Source organism: Apium graveolens, chromosome 11, assembly GCF_009905375.1.
Source record: "Apium graveolens cultivar Ventura chromosome 11, ASM990537v1, whole genome shotgun sequence".
Lineage (NCBI taxonomy): Eukaryota > Viridiplantae > Streptophyta > Magnoliopsida > Apiales > Apiaceae > Apium > Apium graveolens.
Window position 1 is genome coordinate 96,933,162 of NC_133657.1, and position 15,910 is coordinate 96,949,071.

The following is a 15,910-nucleotide window of genomic DNA, read 5'->3' on the forward strand; positions in this document are numbered from 1 at the left end:
TCCATGGTTGAGATAAAGCAATGTTTTGTCAATAGTCCCTATATTAAATCCACTTTCCAGAAGAAACTGAGCTAATGTCTCATACCATGTTCTTGGAGCTTGCTTAAGGCCATAAAGTGCTTTATCAAGTCTGTAGACATGATGAGAAAATTTTGAATCTACAAAACCTAGAGGTTGTTCAACATATACTTCTTCTTCTAATTCTCCATTAAAAAAGCACTTTTTACATCCATTTGAAAGACTGTAAACTTTTTGTGAGCAACATAAGCCAAAAATATTCTTATGGCTTCCAATCTAGCAACTAGTGCAAATGTTTCATCATAATCAATTCCCTCATGTTGAGAGTATCATTTTGCAACCAGCCTTGCTTTATTCCTTATAATTATGCCATCACTATCAGTTTTTTTTCTGAACACCCATTTTGTACCAACAGCAGATCTGTTCTTTGGTCTTTGCACTAGGGTCCAGACTTTATTTCTTTCAAATCCATTTAACTCTTCCTGCATTGCTTGCACCCAATCAGCATCTTGAAGAGCTTCTTCCACTTTCTTTGGTTTAGTCTGAGAAAAAAAAGAGTGATAGAGACATTCATTTGAACTGTATGCTCCCCCATGATCCATGTTGTCTCCATCAATATTCTCTGATGCTCCCCCTGAAATTATGCTCTCTGAGTTGGATCCTTCAGAATTTGAGTTTCCAGAATTATCAGAACTTGCCCCATCAGAACTTGACGAATCGGAACTTGAAGAGCCTGTTCTAGGTTCTGATGCTTCTTGAGATGTGGTTGGATCTTCAATATGCTCCCCCCTGCACAGGTGCATTTTCTTTTGGCATAGTCACCACAGTTTCAATGACATCAGAGTTTAATCCATCAGAATTTGCAGTATCAGGATTTAGACTGTCAGGATTTAGATTGTCAGGATTTAGAGAATCAGAATTTAAAACTTCATTCTCAAATCTCAGCTGATCATGATCATTGAAATCTTCAAGTCGAGTAATCTTCTTATCATCAAAAGAGACATTGATAGATTCCATGCCAACCCTTGTTCTTAAATTGTAGACTCTGAAGGCTTTTGTGGAAAGTGGATATCCAACAAAAATTCCTTCATCAGCTTTTAGATCAAATTTGGATAGCTGTTCAGGATGAGTCTTAAGAACAAAACACTTGCATCCAAATACATGAAAATACTTCAGATTTGTCTTCTCTTTCTTCACCATATCATATGGTATATTTCCATGCTTGTTGATAAATGTTGTATTCTGAGTAAAACAAACAGTCTGCATAGCTTCAGCCCAAAAGTAGGTTGGTAACTTTGCTTCATCAAGTATAGTTCGTGCAACTTCAATAAGAGTTCTATTCTTTCTTTCAACAACTCTATTTTGCTGTGGAGTTCCAGGAGCAGAAAATTCCTGCTTGATTCCATGGTCTTTGCAGAACTCTTCCATGATCAAATTCTTGAACTCAGTACCATTATCACTTCTTATGATTTTCACAGAGTCTTTAACCAATTTATCCAGTTGTTTAACATGATCAATCAAGATAGATGCAGTTTCACTTTTTGTGTGCAAGAAATACACCCATGTGTATCTGGTGAACTCATCCACTATGACCATAGCATATTTCTTCTTTGTAATGGACATGACATTCACTGGACCAAATAGATTAACATGTAATAGGTGATAAGGCTCAAGAATTGAAGATTCAGTCTTGCTCTTGAATGAAGATTTTCTTTGTTTTGCCTTTTGACAGAAATCACAAAGACCGTCAGGAGCAAATACTGATTTTGGTAGTCCTCTCACAAGATCTTTCTTGACTAGTTCATTTATATTGCTGAAATTTAAATGAGAGAGTTTCTTGTGCCAATCCCAGCTTTCTTCAATTGATACTCCACTTAACAGACAAATTGCAACACCATCAGTACTTGTTGAAAGCTTGGATTCATAAATGTTACCATGCCTGTCTCCTTTCAGAACAACTTTGCCTGTAGATTTGCTTACGACTTCACAGTGTTCTTCAAAGAAATCCACATGATAACCTCTATCACAGATTTGACTAACACTCATCAAATTGTGTTTAAGTCTTGAGACTAGAGCTAATTTTTCAATGATGACATTCCCAAGATTGATATTGCCATATCCCAGAGTTTTTCCCATGTTGCCATCTCCATAAGAAACACCTGGGCCAACTTTCTCCACAAAGTCTGATAGCAGGGCTTTATTTCCAGTCATATGTCCTGAACATCCACTTTCCAGAACTAGGATGTTTTTCCTGTTGCCCTGTAATCACAAAGACCACTAATGATTAGTTTTAAGGACCCAGACTTGCTTGGATCCTTTGGCCTTATTAAGTTTGTTAACATTTACAGCGGATTTAACATCATAGTTTATGTTAACATTTTTCTTATCAGAATTTATAGTATCAGACTTTGCATCAGAACTTACACTAGAAAGAATAATGCTAACTTTCTTTAAAGATGGTTTTATTTGATAATAATCATAGTACAAACTATGATATTCCTTACAAGTATAAATGGAATGCCATAAACTACCACAATGAAAATAAGGATTTTGTGGCCTATATCTAATAGACTGACTCTTAACTCCTGATTTTGAAGGTAAGGAGTTTATGTTTTTATTCTTCCTGCAAAAAGAAGCCAGATGGTTAGAATTTCCATAGTTATAACATTTCTTTCTAGGAGCATTAGGAGCAGGCTTATAATCATTTCTTTTATTCACACCTTCCTTTCCATTCCTATTTTTCCTAGGTGACGTTACCTTGTTTATATTCTTAACATCTTTCAGCTTATGCTTAAGCTGCTTCTTTGTCATTAAGCCTATGTTAACTTCAGTTGTCTTATCCTGTTTTGGTTTGTCAGAAATTAATTTCTCTTTAACTTCTGATTTATCAATATCAGACTTTACAGCTACAAACTTAACAGGATTTACCTTTGGCTTTTGTTTAACAACTATAGACTCAATTTCTACAGTTCCTTTATTATTCTTATCATCTCCATAACCTAAGTCCTCTTTCCAGTTTCCACTACTTAACAAATTCTGAGTTGTTCTGCCAGAGTTAGTCCAAGTCCTGATAATCTCTCTTTCCTTTTCTAACTCAGTTTTTAGAGATTCATTCATGTTAAGCACTTCATCTCTAACATAGAAAGCATCATCTCTATCTTTCTGAGTTTGATGGAACATAACTAACTCTTTTTCTAAATAATCATTCTTCTTTTTATAAGCAAGATTTTCAGAAGTTAATCTTTCACATGTTAAAGTTTGATCTCTATAACTAATGAACATGGTTCTAAGATATCTTCTCAACTCAGTAATATCATCAGTATAAAAAGCATAAGTTGTTTGAGGTACCTTTAACTCAGCAGCTTCAGAACTGTTATCAGCATTTGCCATCAAGGCATAGTTCACCTCACTTTCAGAATCTGAAGTGTCTGTCCAGCTTTTCTTCTTTGTGACAAGAGCCTTGCCTTTGTCACTTTTTCCTTTCTTGCAATTAGGAGATATGTGGCCTTTCTCACCACAGTTGTAGCATTTGACATTTGAGTAATCTCCTCTATCAGACTTTCCTCCTTTGCCTTCAGATTTTCTAAAACCCTTCTTATCAGAACTTGCACCTTTCCTGGAAAAATTCTTTCCCCTTCTGAATTTCCTATATGCAATCTTTGTGATTCCTTTCACCATAAGAGCACACAGCTTCATCATCTCTTCATCAAGGTCCATCTCAGATAAACTTTCAGTTTCTGAATCCTCATCACTATCAGGACTTGATAACTCAGTATCAGACTTTATGTTGAAAGCCTTTCCTTTGCCTTTCTTTGAGACAACCACTTTAGGGGATTCCTCCTCAGCCTTAAAAGCAACTATCCCTGACTTTCTCCCATGCCTCTTGCTTCTTTGATCCATCTTAAGTTCATGAGTCTTGAGCATACCATAAATTTCATCAAGAGTAGTTTCAGCAAGAGCATAGTTGTCTCTTATAGTTGTGGCCTTCAAATCCCAACTTTCAGGAAGAGCTAAAAGAAATTTGAGATTAGTATCTTCAAGATCATATTCCTTATCCACTAGTGACAGATCATTCAAGAGTTTGACAAATCTATCATATAAACCAGTTAATGACTCATTAGGTTTTGAGTCAAAGTGCTCATACTCTTGAGTGAGTATAGTCCTCCTGTTCTTCTTAATTGAATCAGTTCCCTGGCATCTTGTCTCCAAGGCATCCCATATCTCCTTTGCAGTCTTGCAATTAATTACCCTATTTGACATGACATTATCAATGACACTATGCAACAAATGTCTTACCTTTGCATCCTTTGCAATAGATGAGATATCTTCAGCTGTATATTCACTTTTCTCCTTTGGTACAGTCTGTGCTGGTTGATCTGCAACTACAACAGAGAGCTTGGTTGTCTTATGTGGTCCTTCATTAATTCTGTCAAGGTATTCTGGATCTGTAGCTTCCATAAACATAGACATCCTCACCTTCCATATGGGATACTCAGAAGGTTTCAGTATGGGAACCCTAATAGTCTCATATCGATTATGGATTTGAGTCTTTGGAGTTTCTTCAGTTTTGGTGGGCTTGGTTGGAGTTTGTGCTTCTTCAGACATGATTGTTTTTGGATCTTTACTGTATGTATGTTAACAAATAGCTCTGATACCACTTGTTAGGTCACACACACTGTAGAAGGGAGTTGAATACAGTATTTACTACAATCAAATCGAATATAAGAACTCAAGTAACAAAACACAGATTTTATTCAACACAGTAAACTCTGTTACAAAGAACTGTTCTCTCGCAGTGATGAACAAATTATCACGAGAGCTGCTAGGATTACAATGAATAATAATCTCAATTAAGATAACACATATAGTGTAAACCCTATGTTGTGTTTATATAGACACACAATTACAAGATAATCTTCTAATTGATATCGAATATAATTCTGCTTCCTAATATATATCAACTACTTATCTTTTCTTCCAAGTATTCTATTCTTCATAGAATTCTTCTTCATGCATATCTCTTCTTATGTTTGTCTTGATCTTCTTTCCTTTCAATCAGCCGCCTTCCTTATCTGAAAGTCTCCTTAAGTCCTAATATTATCTCCTGATAAATATCTCCTGATAACTTAAGTTCTGACAACTTAAGTTCTGATATCTTAAGTCCTGACTTCAGTATAAGTACTGATTTCCAGTTAAGTCCTGATTTGTCTTGTTAAGTAAGATCTGAAAACTAAACACAAATCATTATTAGACATGACATCATAAATATATCTAACAGGGGCTTCATTCGAGTTCAATTTGGGCTTTTAGGGTTTGAATGGAGTTTAAGGTAATTCTATCACTTGTGTTACATATGTTAATTTCTATATGTTATTGAATGTGCAATTTGATATGTTGGCTGATTTTGTGTTGAATTGTCTTTTTTGTTCATATGTGTGGATGTTTGTTTTATCTATATTATTGATCTGAAGTTCTTCATATTGTTCCGATTGATTGATTTTTCTTCTAAACGTTGTTGATTTAGTTGAATACTGCAAGTTTATCGAACTATTGTTGATCTGAAAGTGTCGATCTTGAGATACTTCTACTTAATTGATATTGTTCAATGTTCTCAATTTGAGCAGGTGATAAGAACATTCTTGTTCCTTAAAGATAATTTCCAGCATTGATTGAGATTCAATTACAACATATTAACTAGTTTAGATTTGTAATATCATTGAGTGGTGAGGGAAGGAGTACACAATGGAAATAAACTGATATCATAATCAGCAGAAGAGGCTTCTTCCCGGGGGTACTGGAAAGTACATTTAAAATAATTATTGTTAAATGTAATTTTAAATAATTTGGCTTGTTAATTTGAAATGGGAAAAAACCCTTTACATGCCCTGCCCTCATTAAGTAATAAGTGTAGATGGAAGACAGATTTGAGAGAGATTAAAGGAAGTAGTATGAGATAATTTAGAGAGAGAACTGATAGTTTGAATCAGATTAGTATGCTATGAAGTAGTAAGGGACTGGACTCTCTTTAATTATAGGGAGATATGGTTGAGAATAAAGAAAATCAGTTCTAGAGAGAAAATTTATCATCTGTAATATTTATTAAATAGCTTTTAATTATTTTTATGAAATCTCCTGAATAGGTAGAATTGAAATGACTGCAAGTTATTGCTGGACCTTTTCCATGATAATATAATGTCAGCATTAACAAATACTCCGCCCCCTCTCACCCTTCCATTTCTGCAATTGTTGCAAACTGAAGTCACTTGATCCTGTTTCGCATTTCCCTCAACTATATTGTAATCATTTATCTTGCAGGATGGTTTGCAAAGGATCCAAAAATATTAGGTCTGGTTGGACATGTGCTATTGCAATTGCCATTTGGAGTTCAACGTAATCCAAGGAGCGTTATAATAGCCGATGACTGTTTTGAACTATTAAAGACACCTGTTAGCCGCATCACAGAGTCGGTAATTAGATCCACGGAGAAGCTACTTGGCAGTATGTCATCTATCTTCTCTTTGGTCCGATGTTTGTGATACATTTTAAAATATTATAATATCCCCTGTTGAATTTTCTGCATTCCATGTTAGGAGCATCTTTACTTATTCCAAACAACACAACTTTTTCCAGAACAAGTTTTAAAGCATGTGAATCTTCGGGAGTATATCAGTTCTAAGGTTCCAAGCCTTAAGACATTGCATAGCAACAAGGCTAATGGTGAAGTAAAGCCTTCCTCGCTGAAATCACTAGCATATACAATGCAACTACTCTGGAGGTTAGTATGTTGATGCAACAGTATATTGTCACATCAATATTTAATATTAGGCTTTTCAATGTTTGTTTTTGCTTTCAGCGACGTCTTTATTGTACCACCCCATTGTATTCCATTTGTAACAATTCCTTTTTTAAAGCATGATTTGCGATATTTCCTCTTTTAGAAAGTATATGCCTTGAAAATAAGTGAATCTTTATGTTAAATTCTATACTAAATTCTAGTTAATATGTTGTTCCTTAATCTCAATCAATGCTGCATTACTTCATATACTTATTTATGAAACATTCTGGTTCCTTAAAGATAATTCACAAATTTAGTGACCAACTTTATTACTGCAGCAAGAAAACTTACCAATTTCTTGAAATAATAGAAGAGGAGATGTCATTTTGTCTCCTGTAAGGTAGCCTCATCACTCAAAACTCAATTTTTATAGTAGAAAATTACCATATAAATATGTTGACTCAATTTTTAAAATTCTACTTATATGTATAGGGTTTTGGTGCATCTTCAATGGGAAGGGGAATTTCCAGTGGGGAGATTCTCTTTGCCATCTCCATTTCCATTGTTGGATTAGTGCTATTTTCCTTGCTCATAGGCAACATGCATGTATGTACTGCAATATCATCTGATGTGGTTTTAGTAAATATTATCTGATTAGATACTTCGTATAAATTTCTTTGATCTTGTGTGGAATATGAACCCTGCTACATAATGATCATTATGTCATATAATCTGCGTGCACAGATAATGTGATTTCATTGGCCCGTTAGTGGATAGTGGTGGTCTTGATTTCTCCATATTTTCATGCTCTTGTACTATCATACATTTTATCACTACATAAACAATTAAAAATACTATTGCTAATTATTCTATGGACTTGTTACACCAGAGTAAACCTCCTCCATCATCACTAAGCTCTGTAATTTCTCCAGGCTTATGGATCTGTTAATACTTTTTCTAATTCTAGCTTTTACAGAAATATTTGCAATCTATCACCATCAGAGAAGAGGAGATGAGGGTAAAAAGGAGAGATGCAGAGTTATGGATGTCACATCGTATGCTCTTAGAGAGTCTAAGGGAGAGGATTAAGCGTTACGAACAGTATAAATGGCAAGAAACCAGATGAGTTGATGAGGAATTTCTCATCCGTGACCTTCCTAAGGATGTGAGAAGGGACATAAACCGCATCTTTGTTTGGCTTTACTGACTAGAGTAAGTGGCTAAGTGCAATGCAACAAGTTAGCACATTTCTGTATATTTTAGCTCTCATTTATGTTTTCATTTGATACATTTGTGTTGCATATCTTACGTCTCCTGCTAGTACTACATTTACGTTTCTGTTAGCACGGTCTCTTTGGATGCAAAACATTTTCTAGCCTAGACAAAGGAAGTGCTATTCAGTACTTACCGCGTAGCCTGACTTTTAGATGTATATATTAAAAACAACCAAGCTTGACCAGGTATTGTATACTGCAAAGGTGATAGATAACAACATTTTATGTGAATACTATACTACGCTGCAGAATTGGATTACATAATGTTGAAATATAAAAAAAAAATATAGATTTGAACTAGATAATGAAATTATATAAAATTTCCAAATATTTTACAGTGCTTGTATTTTGGCTCCCCTGACCCTCAATCCTGGCTTGTAGGTGCCAATGTTTGCAAGCATGGATGAACAATTGTTGGATGCTATGTGTGATCGACTTAAGCCAGTTCTTTACACATAGAAGAGCTGTATAGTCCGTGAAGGTGATCCAGTTGATAAAATGCTTTTTATGATGCGTGGAAAGATTTTGACAATGACCACCAATGTATAAACTCTTGACAAGTCCTTAGTTAAAAGAGTTTGGATAACAAAGTTATTTTATTGTTATTGGTTGGGATGTTTATTTTAGACTTGAAATGTATGTCCGAATTGATTGTTGGAATATTGTATGTTAAGAAATTTGGTATCAATGTAGCTTTATGTTTCTGTTGGATGTTTTTGGTTGGATGTTGCATTGTTTGGTATTTTTTTGGTGGTGTAAATGCAATTGGTTCATGTGGCTATAAAACAGGACCAGGATGACATGTAATTTACACCACAGTAACATCATAATGGTAAATGTAAACCAATGTAAAAAATGTACAAAAGACATCATGTAAAATAATATTAAACGAAAAAAACTAAAAAACCCGATGTGAAATAGTAATTTGACATCGGTTCTGAGAAATTGGCTGATGTTAAACAAAAAGATTTAACATCGGTTTTGTGAAGAACACCCATATCTTATCGATCATTTCATATCGGGGGCTAATTTAACCGATGTCTGATCAAATATTTCACATCGGGCAACTAATCTAACCGATGTCTGATCTAGCCTTTCACATCGGTTTGTTCGAAAGAATTTTAATAAATGGCTTTTAGAGCTTGTAGGTTTCATGTTTTAATGAATAAATACCTCATAATATACTCATATTCACCTAAAAATACTGTAATATAAGCTGAATTTTGTTGCAAAGACATCACATTTAATTTTAAAACCGATGTATAGCACTTTAATAGACATCGGCTGTTAACCGATATCAAAGGCTGATGACATTTAACATCACACACGAAGACATTGGTTCAGATTTTTTTAACATCGGTTCTGAACCGATGTCTAATCCTATATTTCTAGTAGTGATACCTTCATGGTATTGTGAATCACCCTATGCTTCAAGATAAATGTTGTTTATATTTCAGCTTATTGAATTACATTGGTTATCATATTGAATTGTTTTAAAATTGAATGGTTTTATAAATGTGGACCAGATTCGTGGTCATAATAGGCCAATGCGTGCCTTGGATCCAGTATATAGAGCAAAGATGGGAGCCTTGCTCGGGGTTATTGCGTGACTGATCAACAGCCTAACCTTGGTTTTTAAAAATGAAAAGTGAATATCCAATTCTAATCATTGCTTATTCAGAAACTTGATTCTTCTGAATCATTTCAATTGGTTATTGTTTAACCTCAGTTATTGCTATTATGACTTGCTGAGCTAGTTAGCTCACTCTTGCAAACCTTTTTATGTTTTTAATAGTTGAAAAGGAAATTATTGGTAACGAGGATTCCCAGTCCAGTGTGCGAGCTAGGATTCCAGGTTAAGTTGGATCGAGCTAGCAAAAGCTTTATATTGTAGATGAGTTATATGAAATTGTAAGAATGATATCATTATCAGATGTAAGTTGAACTAGTTGGGATTTGGTACGATGTAATAAAAGATAAGGTTGTGGCTTGTTTCCATACTTGAACCTGTTGCGATCCATGGTTGTGAAAAGAAGGGTCAATGCATATAATATTTTATATACAGATTTATATGTTGTGTGTGTGTGTTCTGAGTCCCAAACTTCTGACCCAGGTTTGAAGGGCGTTACAGTAGTCTCTTCATTTATCATCTGTTGTGCATCAACTTTATCTTCCCCATCAGAATCACTATCAATGTTGAGGTTTTCAAAAGCAAGGGCTTCAGCTTCATTATCATCAAGGCATTCTAAGCCTGAACACTTGTCATCATCAAAATTTATATCTGTGCTTTCCATAATCTTCTTTTGATCAATCACATAAACTTTATAGGCTGTTCTTTCCAGTGAATATCCCAGAAAAATTGCTTCAAAGACTTTTGAGTCAAATTTTCCCACATATTCAGAGTTGTCTTTCAAAATATAACACTTGCTTCCAAACAAATAAAGATGCTTTACAGTAGGCTTTCTTTTAGATATGATTGAGTAATGTGATTTTCCATGTGCTTTGTTGATGAGATATCTGTTCTGAGTGTAACATGCAGGGTTAACAGCCTCTTCCCAAAAACTTGTTGGCAATTTGGCATCTTGCAGCATTGTTCTACCAGCTTCAACTAATATTCTGTTCTTCCTTTCAACTACTCCATTTTATTGAGGTGTTCTAGCAGCTGAGAATTCTTGAACAATGCCTTTACTTTTGCAGAATTCACTCAAGGTAGCATTTCTGAATTATGTTCCATTATCACTTCTCAATCTTTTTACACAGTTATAATCTTCAGCCTATTTTTCTATCATCTTGATGTGCTCAATTATGATGTGTGGAGTTTCATCTTTAGAGTTTATGAACTCTACCCAAGTGTATCTTGAGAAATCATCCACCATCACAAGTGCATATTTGTTCCTTAAAATAGATAAGACATTTACTAGCCCAAACAAGTCCATGTGAATAAGCTGCAATGGTGCACTTATAGAATTCACAGTTTTTGACTTGTGACTTGATCTTTTCATTTTTCCTTTCGGACAAGCTTCACAAACTTCAACTTGAGCAAATTCCAGTTTGGGCATGTCTCTTACTAACTCCTTTTTGACCAAGGTGTTAATTGCCTTGAAATTCAAGTGAGGCAGCTTTTTATGCCAAAGCTTGCTTTGTTCTTCTGATGCCTTGGTGTAGAAGCAACAAATGACATCCTTATTTGTTGAGTCCCAGTCTACAACAAACAAGCTTCCTTTTCTTGCTCATTTCAAAGTAACTTCACCAGTTTTCTAGCTGATAAAAGTGTGTTCTTCTTTGTTAAATAAGACTTCAAAGCCTTTGTCTGTAAATTGACCAACACTGAAAAGATTTATTTCAAGACCACCTACCAGTGCTACATCATCAATGACAATATTTTCGGAAACAATCTTGCCATATCCCATTGTGAATCCTTTGTTGTTGTCTCCAAAGGTCACCAAAAGGCCAGCTTTCTCCTCAAACTGTGATAGCAGGGCTTTATCACCTGTCATATGCCTGGAACATCCACTATCTATGATCCAAATGATTTTCTTCACTTTGCCCTGCACACAATGAGTTTTAAGTGTGTTTAGCAACCAAAGCAGTGTTGGGTACTTTCTTCTTGTTAACTGATTTAGCAGAAGTAGAATGAGTTGTTTCAGATAAAATAGAGTTAATTGATTGTTGAGCATATTCCTTTTCAGTTGTAGACTCAATTTTTGTTTCTTTGAGGTCTACTCTCAGTTTGTGACAACTTTTCATCACTTTTAAGTTGCAAGGAATGCAGTCAAACTTGTCACAGAAGGAATAGGGATCACTTGCATTTGCTTCATTGTATTTACAGGCTCCTTCAATTGGCTTGCTAACTGCCTTTTTACAAAGATGAGTTAGGTGATTTACAGAGCCACATTTTTCACATTTCTTTCTTGGAGCATCTGCAACATAAGAAAAATTGTTGCTTTTGTTTATCCCTATTTTCCCATTTCCATTTTTCTTTTTCTTTCTTGCATCTTTAGTTTTAGTTTCTTTAAAAGGTGTCTTGGGATTTTGTTTATCCATGAGCTTTTCTTCAGTATTGGAAGACTGAGTTGATTTTTCAGTTTTCTTCTCTTTATCCTCATCAACAATTTCTTGCTTGATAATCAATTCTTCTTCACTGAAGTTGACTTCACATGCTTTAAATATAGGTGCATTAACCTCTTTCAAGAAGATTGAAGCATTTTCAGTTTTCTTTGCTTTCCCTTTGTCACCTATAGTCTTCTTTTTGTTATTCATAGTATCATAGTCAAGGCCAATAGCAATGTTTGCACATGGCTTGTTTTTCTAATGGTACCGTCCAACCAGTTCAGATGCATTTTTGAAAGGTTTCAGCTTAACTTCATTCATTTCCAGCTTCTCCCCTAGCACAGCTTCAATTTCATTTGCAAACTTGAGCTTGTTCTTTAGATATGCATTTTCTTGTTTTAAAGCTTCAAGTTCCACCAACAACAATTCAGTTTCTTGCTTCTCACTTTCAAGCTTCTCATTTATCTTTGTTAATCTTCTAACTTCTTCATTAGCAGCAACCATGCTTGTATGGATGTGAAACATTTCTGTGCTCATATTCTCTACAGTTTCCTTATATTGATTAACATTTAAATCAATTGTGGTAAGAGTTGGTACCTGTAATTTAGATGAGGATGATTCTCCTTGCTCCAAGGCCATGAGTGCATAGTTTCTAAATTTTTCATCTTCATCATTTTCAGAGTCATCCCAACTTTTACCTTCTGCAATATAAGCTTGCTTTGTTATTTCTTCATAAGAGCTTCATACTTTGCTTCAAGTTCAAGATAAGCTTTATCCTTTTTTGCTTTCTTGGGTTTCCTGCATTCTATAGAAAAATGACCCAACTCATCACAGTTGAAGCACCTTAATTTAGATCTGTCAACAGATCCAGTTTTGTAGCCAGTTTTGCTTTCAGAAGTGTACTTCTCTTTTCCTTTCCAGCTGTTGTCTTTTTTGAAAGACTGTCCTTTACCCTTGAAGTATCTTGGATTCTTTACTCTAATGTTAGAGAATTTTCTAGCCAGATAGGTCATTGACTGATCTAGTTCATCCAGTTCATCAAGAGTCTAGAACTCATCTTCTTCCAATTCCAGAATGACTTGTTTCTGTGAATCATTTGTTCTTTGTTCACTTGTTGAGACAACTGGAGTTTGAGATCTTGGCTTATCAGTAGATATTTGGCTTTCAATGATAATTAAAGAACTTGAGCCATCTAAAACATGTCCTTGGCCAGATCTCAATTATTTTCTCTGAATTATTTCAAGTTCATATGTTTTAAGAATTCCATACAGAACTTCCAGTGTTATCCTACTCAAGTCTCTCCCTTCCCTGATTGCTGAGATTTTCTGTTCCAAATGATTAGGGAGAGTAAGCAGGAACTTCAGATTCACTTCTTTAGCTTCTTAATATTTGTCATGGAGCTACAAATTATTTATCAGCTTGTTAAACCTTTCAAACACATCTATTATACTTTCCTTTGGCTTGGCCATGAAACCGTCATACTGTGAAATCAGTATCCTTCTTTGATTAGATCTAATTTCCTCAATTCCCTCACAGAGTATCTTAATCTTTTCCCATATTTACTTGGCAGTGTCACAGTTGACAATGTTGTTGTACATCATATTGTCAAGTGACTCAATCAATATCAATTGCAAGCCACTATCCAGGAAAACTTTCTCTTTTTCAGGCTCAGTATACTTAGAATAATCTTTTGGAGCATATGAGTTGGGATAACCATGTCTCCATCTGTAGATTCCTCAACTCTAACCATAGGAGTAAAGGGCCCATTCTTGAGGATCTGAATGTAGAGTGGATTGGGCATCCTGATACACAACATCATTTTCTTTTTCCAAAGAGTGTAGTTAGCTTTATCAAAGGTGGGAATTTTGATGCTACTGATTTTCTGTGTGTTCATTCTTCCAAGATCTTGAATCTGTTTAATTTCACATTTTACTCTGATACCACTTGTTAGGAAATGAATAATACACAGAGGGGGGGTGAATGTGTTTTACTTACTTTTGAGCTTTTCTTGAATGTTAATGGTTGCACAAAGTAAATTAAATCTTGTAGGAAAGATGTGTTAATGCAGTAAACAAACATGCAATAAATAAGAACACAATCTTTTCAAAACTCACTTAATTTTAATATTAAAAAATCAAGAATGTTTTGCTATAAAATTTCTAGGCTCTTTGTTGATAAAGAGCTTAGCTTCTACTTAAGAGAGTTACAAGATTTTCTATCTCAATTGTTACGACTGACTAAAGGACCAGTATTAACTTTATAATTCAGTTAACTGCTGATTTACACAGTATACAATAAGACATGCTATTAGCTTTTATAAACAGTCACTTGTCATTTCCATTTATAGAAAAGTATATCTTCTATTTCTGGCTTAGCATATCTTTAGCATCCTATGATCATCTTGATCTTCCTTTGTCAGTTAATCTTCACCATTGATCTTGCACATCCTTCAAGCTGATTTTTGTAGACTTGTCAATCCAGCTGTTTGGATTGTTTGTTGATTGTTGATCTTGGATATTAAACTGATCTGCAATTCTGTACTTTGAGATTTTACCTCGAGATCTCCATTTGGTCTATAGAGAACTTGACTTCTCGATAAGTATATTGACTTGTCGAGATCTCTAATGCTCCATAATAGATTTGACTTGTAGAGGTCTCTGAGTTCTCTATAAGAGAATTTGGCTTGTAGAGATCTCTATTCTTCATATCTTCATTTTGACTTATCGATATCTCTGAGTCCTCTAATGGTTTATTGACTTATCGATAACTCATAGTTCTCTAGTCAAATTTGACTTGTCAACAACTCAGAGTTCTCTAGTGAATTTTGACTTATCGATATCTCTGAGTTCTCTAGTGGAATTTGACTTATCGATAACTTATATTTCTCTTATAAATATTGACTTGTCGATAACTCTGAGTTCTCTAGTGAAGAAATGACTTGTTGATATCTCCAATCTCCATGAATTCACTTTGGCTTGTCGATATCTCTGAGTTCTCTAGTGCCTTTCTTGACTTCTCGATAAGTCATTTTTGAGTTCTCGAGTGACTTCTCTATAACACTAAATCTGTGACTTGTAGAGATCTTGACTTAGAATATTTTTCCTAAAACAGATTTATTAAACTCCAAGCTTCTTCATAATTCTTCTCAGGCATGATCTTCTTCCAGATAGAATTCTTAGGCTTGACACTGTTTATAGAAAAAGACTCCAGTATGCTCCTTTGACATTTTTACAGACTTTAAGTGTTACAAGTACATAATACAAATTAAGATAACAATACAACTTACTTAGGGTTGACAAATTATCTTATTCTTGTTAAAGTACATGCATTTCTTGTACAACAATCTGCTATTGATACTCTTAGTGCTTGTGATATCAGTGCTAAGACAAGGCAACACATATAGCCTTTTTCTCATAATTTTGTTCATTCTATTGTTAAATTTCAGTTAATTAATATTGATCTCTGGGGTCCCTATCATACACCTACTTATAACAAGTACAAATACTTTATCACTTTGGTTGATGCTTATACTAGAACTACATGGACTCACTTGGTCAGTTGTAAAAGTAATGCTTTTACCTTCATCAAATATTTTTTGTTTATGATTAAAACCCAATTAAATTTCAAGTTCAATGCATTTGAACTGATAATGCATTAAAATTAGGATCTTCTTTAGATGCAAAAGCATACTTTCTTTCTCAAGGCATTATGCATCAAACTTCTTGTGTCTATACACCTCAACAAAATGGGATTGTTGAGAGGAAGCACAAATATTTGTTAGAAACATCCAAAG